The sequence below is a fragment of the Tasmannia lanceolata genome, unplaced genomic scaffold, assembly GCF_043159265.1.
Source record: "Tasmannia lanceolata isolate RefF3 unplaced genomic scaffold, GAP_Taslan_0.1 ptg000029l, whole genome shotgun sequence".
Taxonomy (NCBI): Eukaryota; Viridiplantae; Streptophyta; class Magnoliopsida; order Canellales; family Winteraceae; genus Tasmannia; species Tasmannia lanceolata.
The window spans coordinates 11,042,501-11,049,192 of NW_027518706.1; positions in this window are offsets into that span (position 1 = coordinate 11,042,501).

Sequence of the window (6,692 nt, forward strand, 5' to 3'; positions counted from 1 at the left end):
TGGCATTTTTTGAATTCATCATCCAGTTTATTTCAAATGCATACTCCAAAAGCTAAAGCTGTTGGAGAAGGCCCAATTTAATCTTCTATACTTTAACAGTTTAGTCAGTGTAAGATGTGTTTGTATGAAGAGACCTAATCTTTTACCATCGCAGAACAGTTTCTGGAAAGCATAGATTTAAAGAACACAAACTCTGATGTATTGTTACTTTGAAAAATAAAAATCAAAGAGCATCATATTGACCTACATGATTGTATGTTAAACCAAGAATTAATCTGTGCAACGATAACTTAGGATAATAGGACAGAGAAAGTAAGACAATAAGCCTGGCATTATGAAATGAAGGCAAAGAAGACAATGGAACCATGCATAACCTCTCTTTCATATTGGTTGACATCAAGATTCCGTTGACCTTCTGAGTATTCGTGTAACTGACCGATCTTAAAAGATGAGTGCCTTTTTTCTTCATGGTGTTGATTTGTGTTCATATCCATCCCATTCTGCAAACATATGAAATTAAGTTTCAACGTGAAATTCGAAATTCTGTTTGATCCTATGTCACAAATATCATTCTTGGGAATTTCTCGGCAATGGAAAATCTCAGGATATATTATTATTTTTTATTTTTTCGGGTTTATATTGGGAAAATGAAAAAAATAAAATTATTTTAAAAATATATGAACATATAAAATTTAATAAAAATATCGCAATATTTAATACAAAAATATAAATAAAAATATCGTAAAAATAAAGATAGTGATATTATTGCCATATTTTATGATAAAAATGGAAATATCGCTATATTTTTAAAATCCTGGGATTATTTCTGGATTTTGTCGTTTTATCAAAATGTCGTGATAAGAACTAAAATCGGGAGGTATAACTAAAGCTCCATATTAGATTGATGCAAAACAAAAAGCTCCAGATACCCAACTTAGGACATCACATTTATTAGATTCAGAGAAAATTTCTCTGGGCTTTCTTTATTACAAAGAAGAAAAGCACAACACTATAAGTAATACATTAAGGAAGCGAAAATGCCAAAGGATTCAAGTTGCCCTATATGTAGAGGAGAAACTCTCTCCTCCAAAGGGGATTGAGTTCCTCTCCACCCCATTTCTTCCGGTCTCCTAAAAGAGAGACAACAAAGAAATGAGACACAGAGAAAATGTTATGGCCACCCTTACTTCTTCAGTTCTTCTACATGGAAATGCGCCCTTATCACCATCGGTGACGGATGAACCGGGCGGTTCGCTGTTACATGACTGGAAGAAGAGGCTTAAAGAGTGAGAGGATAAAGATAGGGGTGGGTCTAGTTGTTATATCTTTGTTCTAATGAGGTGATGGTCTTGAGTGCAATAAAGGGGAGAGGTGACTTTATTAGAGCTTGGCTGCTTTTGGTGAGAACAGGAGAAGAGTGAAATGGTCTGGAGAACGCATCTTCCAAAGGATATGCTGAGAGCACCTCCATTTTGCCGACTATGCCTTTCCTTTTGTTGCTGAGTTTTGTCCTTGGCATCATTATTGTATATTCTACCTTGGTTTTCAAGGATACCCTCCTTTTCTTTTATTAATTTGGTGAGCAAAGACCCTATTTTGTTCTCTTTATTTTACTTGTCAATGAATTCTCATTAGAGTGATTACTTAATGGTTCTTAAGGACATGGTCTATTCATTATGTATTAACATGAAAAAGGAATTAAAAAAAAAGGAATTTTCTTACGGTACGAATGCTAAACCGAAGGGCACTCTTCCAAAACCAGCTACAAGGGTACCTCCATGGGATCCACGTCATCAAAGTGCATTATATTTCTTTACTGTTAATTATTTCTTTTCTTTGGATCCATGACATCAAAGTTCATTTATAATAGCACTAAAAAGATGTAAAAGCAAAGAAATAATTAACGCACTTTGGTGATGTGGATAGAACGGGACTGCCCTTGCAGCTGTTTTTTGCAAGGGCGTCCTTCAATTTAGCATTCCTCGAATTATGAATACTAAAGTTTTGTGGGACCCAATACCCCGACCTTGGGTCTACACATAGATGGTTTGATCGTGCGTGACATCAATACGTACAAAAATTAATGGTTTGTCTTTTCCTAATAGTGTCTGATTATGTATACGTGACATGTCGTGGTTGGCCGGTCCTAGGCCCCTTTCTTTTTTATTTGTTTAATAGTATAATTATTGATAATGTGAAGATATTAAATTTGAAGGCTTCGCTAAGGTGCTATGAGCTGATTACTGGTCAAAGATCAAACTTCCAGAAATCCAGCTTGTTTGCTATCAATATTCCTCCCTCAGAAGCTCTCGTTTTTGTAAATGTGATGGGTTGCAGGTTGGAGACTCTACCTTCATCGTATCTTGGGCTCCCTTTGGGGGTTGGAAAACCGAGAAAAGAGCTTTGGACCCCTATTGTAGAAAGAATAGAAAGAAGGTTGGAAACCTGGAAAAGAAACCTTGTTTCGAAGGGTGGGAGACTGGTGTTAGTCAAGGCGGTTTTGGCTAACATACCCGTGTACTATCTATCCTTATTTAACTGTCCGATGAGTGTAATTTTGAGAATTGAAAAGATTCAAAGAAGATTTCTGTGGGGTGGGTCAAATAATAAAGGAGGAATCCCTTTAGTAAAGTGCTATAAAGAATTGAGGGCTGGGGATCCGGTGATTGAAAGAGTTCAATCGTGCTCTCTTGGGCAAATGGCTATGGTGTTTTGGTGTGGAACAATCTTCGTTATGGGTAAAAGTTATTAGGAGCAAGTATGGTTTCCTACATGGTAACTGGTGTTCGGATGATAAGTATGGTAAGAAAGGAGAGACCATTTGGCGTAATATTCTGAGGTTCAAGCACAGATTTGAGGCGAGAATTCGGTTTAAAGTCTATACAGGAGATCATATCAAATTTTGGTTGGACTCATGGTGTTCCGCTGAACCGTTGGCGGTGCTTTTCCCTGTGTTGTTCTCGGTGGCCTTGGACAAAGAAGTGAAGGTATGTGATTGCTTCGAGAGAATTCACAATAAGGTGGTTTGGAATCTTTGTTTCAGAAGAAATTTCTTTGAGCGAGGATTACCGTTTATCTCTCAGATGCTTCAGCTCATTGAGGGGTGCTATATAAAAAGAAGTAGGGTGGACAAAAGGATATGGATATGGGATTCATCTGGCTTTTTTTTTTGTGAAATCCTTTTATTATCAATTGCTGCCTGCTTTTGGATCCCCTATCTCTGCTGATGTGTGGAAGTTTCATGGTCCCCATCGGTATCTTTTTTCAGTTGGGCAATGTGTAATGGGAGGATTCAGACCATTGAGTTTCTATAAAAAGGGGTATGTGCCTGGTGGACCATTGCTCGCTTTGTCTAGAGGATGGGGAATCGATTGACCACCTTTTTATTCATTGCAAGGTAACATGAGAGATTTGGGGTTTCATTCTTGACAGGTTTGGCATTTATTGGGTTTTTCCAAGTTCTATAGCAGATCTATTTTCGAGTTGGGATTTTGTGCCATGAAGGAAGAAAGGTAAGGTGCTTTGGAGGTTATGTTTAATAGCTTTGTGGTGGGTCATTTGGAAGGAAAGAAACTCGAGAGTATCAGCATTCGATCTTTGGGAGGGGTGGCACATTGCGTGCTTTGAAGGTATGAGGAGAGAGAAGAGAAGTCAGAAGCCCCCCTGAAGGTTTTCTTAAATTAAATTTTGATGGGTCCTGCATGGGTAACTCGGGTTCAGATGGGTTTGGAGGACTTTGTAGAGATTCTCGATGGGGGGTATCGTGGGCTTTTGCAGGTCCAATTAGAAGGACTGATTCATCTAAAGCGGAAGTAAGGGCTGCATATGAGGGGATTAAGCGACTAAGTGATGATTCTTATGATAGGGTAATTGTGGAAGGAGATTCTTCAAATGTAATTAGTTGGTTAACGGGGAGAGTGGCTCCCCCGTGGAGATTTTTGAGTTACTTTGAGGAAATTTCTGATCTCATTTCAGAGTCATCTATGGTTTGTAAGCATGTTAGACGCGAAGCAAATGGGGAGGTGAATTCCCCCGCTAGATCGGGCGTTCACAAAGAGGGGCTGGAGTGGTTCGATTTCCTTCCCCCGTGAGAAGTGTGTGCTGTATTTTTCATTGTGTTTTGTTGTTTTTTCTGTTTTTACTCTTTGTATCTCTGGTGGACCACCTCGGCTCCCTTTTCAATATATTACCATTTCAAAAAAAGAAAAAGAAAAAAAAGTGTAATTATTAATAAAATAGTTTTCCTTAATTTAATTATAGGTTATGTATGGTGGCTAATATGTATAGAGAAATTTGCATTTATATGGTATTAAATAATCTCTTTTTATCATTTGAATATAGAGATTAATTTACATTTATAAGGTTTTAAACAAGCCAGGTTAGGTATTTCCATTTATTTAATTTCCTTGGTATTCAATGGTCTGGTGTAGCTCATACCTACCCCATTTTTTAGTTATATATAGTCGATTGAATTGGAAAGGAAATGATAAAGAATTTGAAGTATGGGATGAATTAACAATGAGCAATCCATGTACACTTTAGTTGTAGGCTCGTTCCTTACAGATCTGGGCCCTGCTTATGTCAGTTTTGTATGATCAGATCCATTGGTCCGATTGGGAACCATAAGTCCGGCCAAATGCCTTTAGGAAAACCTCGATCAAATGATCTTGGGTCCTTGATCCATAAGCCTCTTTTAGGGTTCTGCCAACAAACATAGACAATCAATTTTTGTAGTTGTAGTAATTTTCTCAATCGTAAATCATTGCCTCTTAGGGCACGTTTGGTTACCATGAATTTATTTTCTTGGAATATTAGCTTACATAAAGGTAAGGAAAGGGTGGGAGAGGGATTTGTTTTCCTGGAATACGAGAGGGACTCCGTAAGAAGAGAGTAAGAAAAGCCCGAAAAACCAGGAAACAAAAATCTCTACTCAAAATGTGATTGACTTTTTTTCTGGTTTTTTAGCCACTTCTCACCTCCCTACTAGGGCTGGCAATTTCACCCGTAAAAACAGGGATCCACTTCGCCCTGCCCCGCGCGGGAAGGGGAACGGGGACTTGAAAAATCCCCCAGGGCGGGGATGAGGAACTCTTTGAGCCCGCCCCACCCTGATTCAATACCTTACATTATGCCATTATAAGTACATAACCTACATTATCAAGAAAATTTATATTTTTGAAATTCCAAATACGCCCTTTTGGCCTTTGTCTTTTACTGTTGGGGCAGGGGTGGGGATTAGATATTCCCCCGCTGGGCGGGGATGGGGATTCCCCGGCATCCCCGAAGCGGGGACTTCTTTGAGGTGGGGGATGGGGACGGGGAATTTTCTTTGAGGCAGAGGATGGGAATGGGGATGGGGAATGCAACATTCGGTCCCGCCCCGCCCTACTACCTGTTAGAAAAATCGATGTGCGAATATGTAATTTAGAATTCAAGATTACCTTGTAACCTTTTAATCTAGCAACTTTGGAATCAGAAATCGACAGTAGCTATTTACTGCAAGAATTAATGTAAGCAAATAAACAAAGTCGTTAGATCACTTATCGAGTTGAGGCACGAAGGATCTTCGCTGTCCTGAAGACAAATCTCGCCCCCACTATGACTAATCAATGGTGCAAATGGGCTTCACGGCGTCTGTCTCCAGGATACAACAACTTTTGCTCCAGGGGTGTGCACTCAATCAGCCCGGATCCTAATCAAACTCGCTTATATGTGCCAGAAAACCTTGAACATATAATCTTGGGGGAAACCAGAAATTCCAGAAACAGAAAGAGACGTAGAGAAGAAAGAGAATCAGGCACGTTTCTCCGCTAAGGATTCCTTTCTGTTATCTCTAAATCCGGTTTTATAGAAAAACAAGAGGCACGTATTAGCGAAACGTCGCACCATCTAATGCGTGAAAGACGTTCCCTAAGCGGCCACTAAACCACGTCGATACGGAATCTTAAACGGTAACAAAGAGTTTAAACAAAAATTAAAGACTATTTTAGACCTTTAAAAGAAAAGAGAAAAATTAAACATACGAAAAGAAAAATCCTTGGGAAAATTAAACAAATAAAAAGAAAAATTCTCCATGCGCGTGGCCGGGCCGGGCGGCGCACGTGTGTCGTAAGACTAAAAGCCCGCCAGACCCGAGTGGCCGATCCGTGCCCGTAGGATTCCCATGACCTATTGCTCATTCACAAGGCTAAGAGAGTGAAAGTATATATATGGCCACTCTCATCCTCTCACACTTCCCATCTAGGACTAAAGTTTTCTCATGACTTTAGTCCTTTTGAAGGGAAGCCCAAATAATTTGAATGAGAAGCCCAAAAGCATAAAGCAAGTCCCAAAGAAGGACAACCATATAATGACTAAAAACACCCCATTGTAAGTTTGAATTACAAAAAGACTTTTTCACATAAAAAGTCAACTCTCCCTACTCAATTGTGCCCTCTCAAGTCTCTTCCCCTTCCCTCGCCCACCGCCCTGCACTCTCTCACCACTTGGATAAAGTAATTTATCATGAAAAAAAATTATTCGTTGCCGGACATGGCCTTAGGGTATGATTTGATCCCTAATATTCAAGATCTACATTTGATAAATTCATCTTTCATAATTGAAAAATTAAAAGAGAAAAGAATCCAAAATTCTAATTAGTTTGTGTGGCTCTTTTTAGGTTATAGCATTGAATAACCTCTTAAAGCATTGAA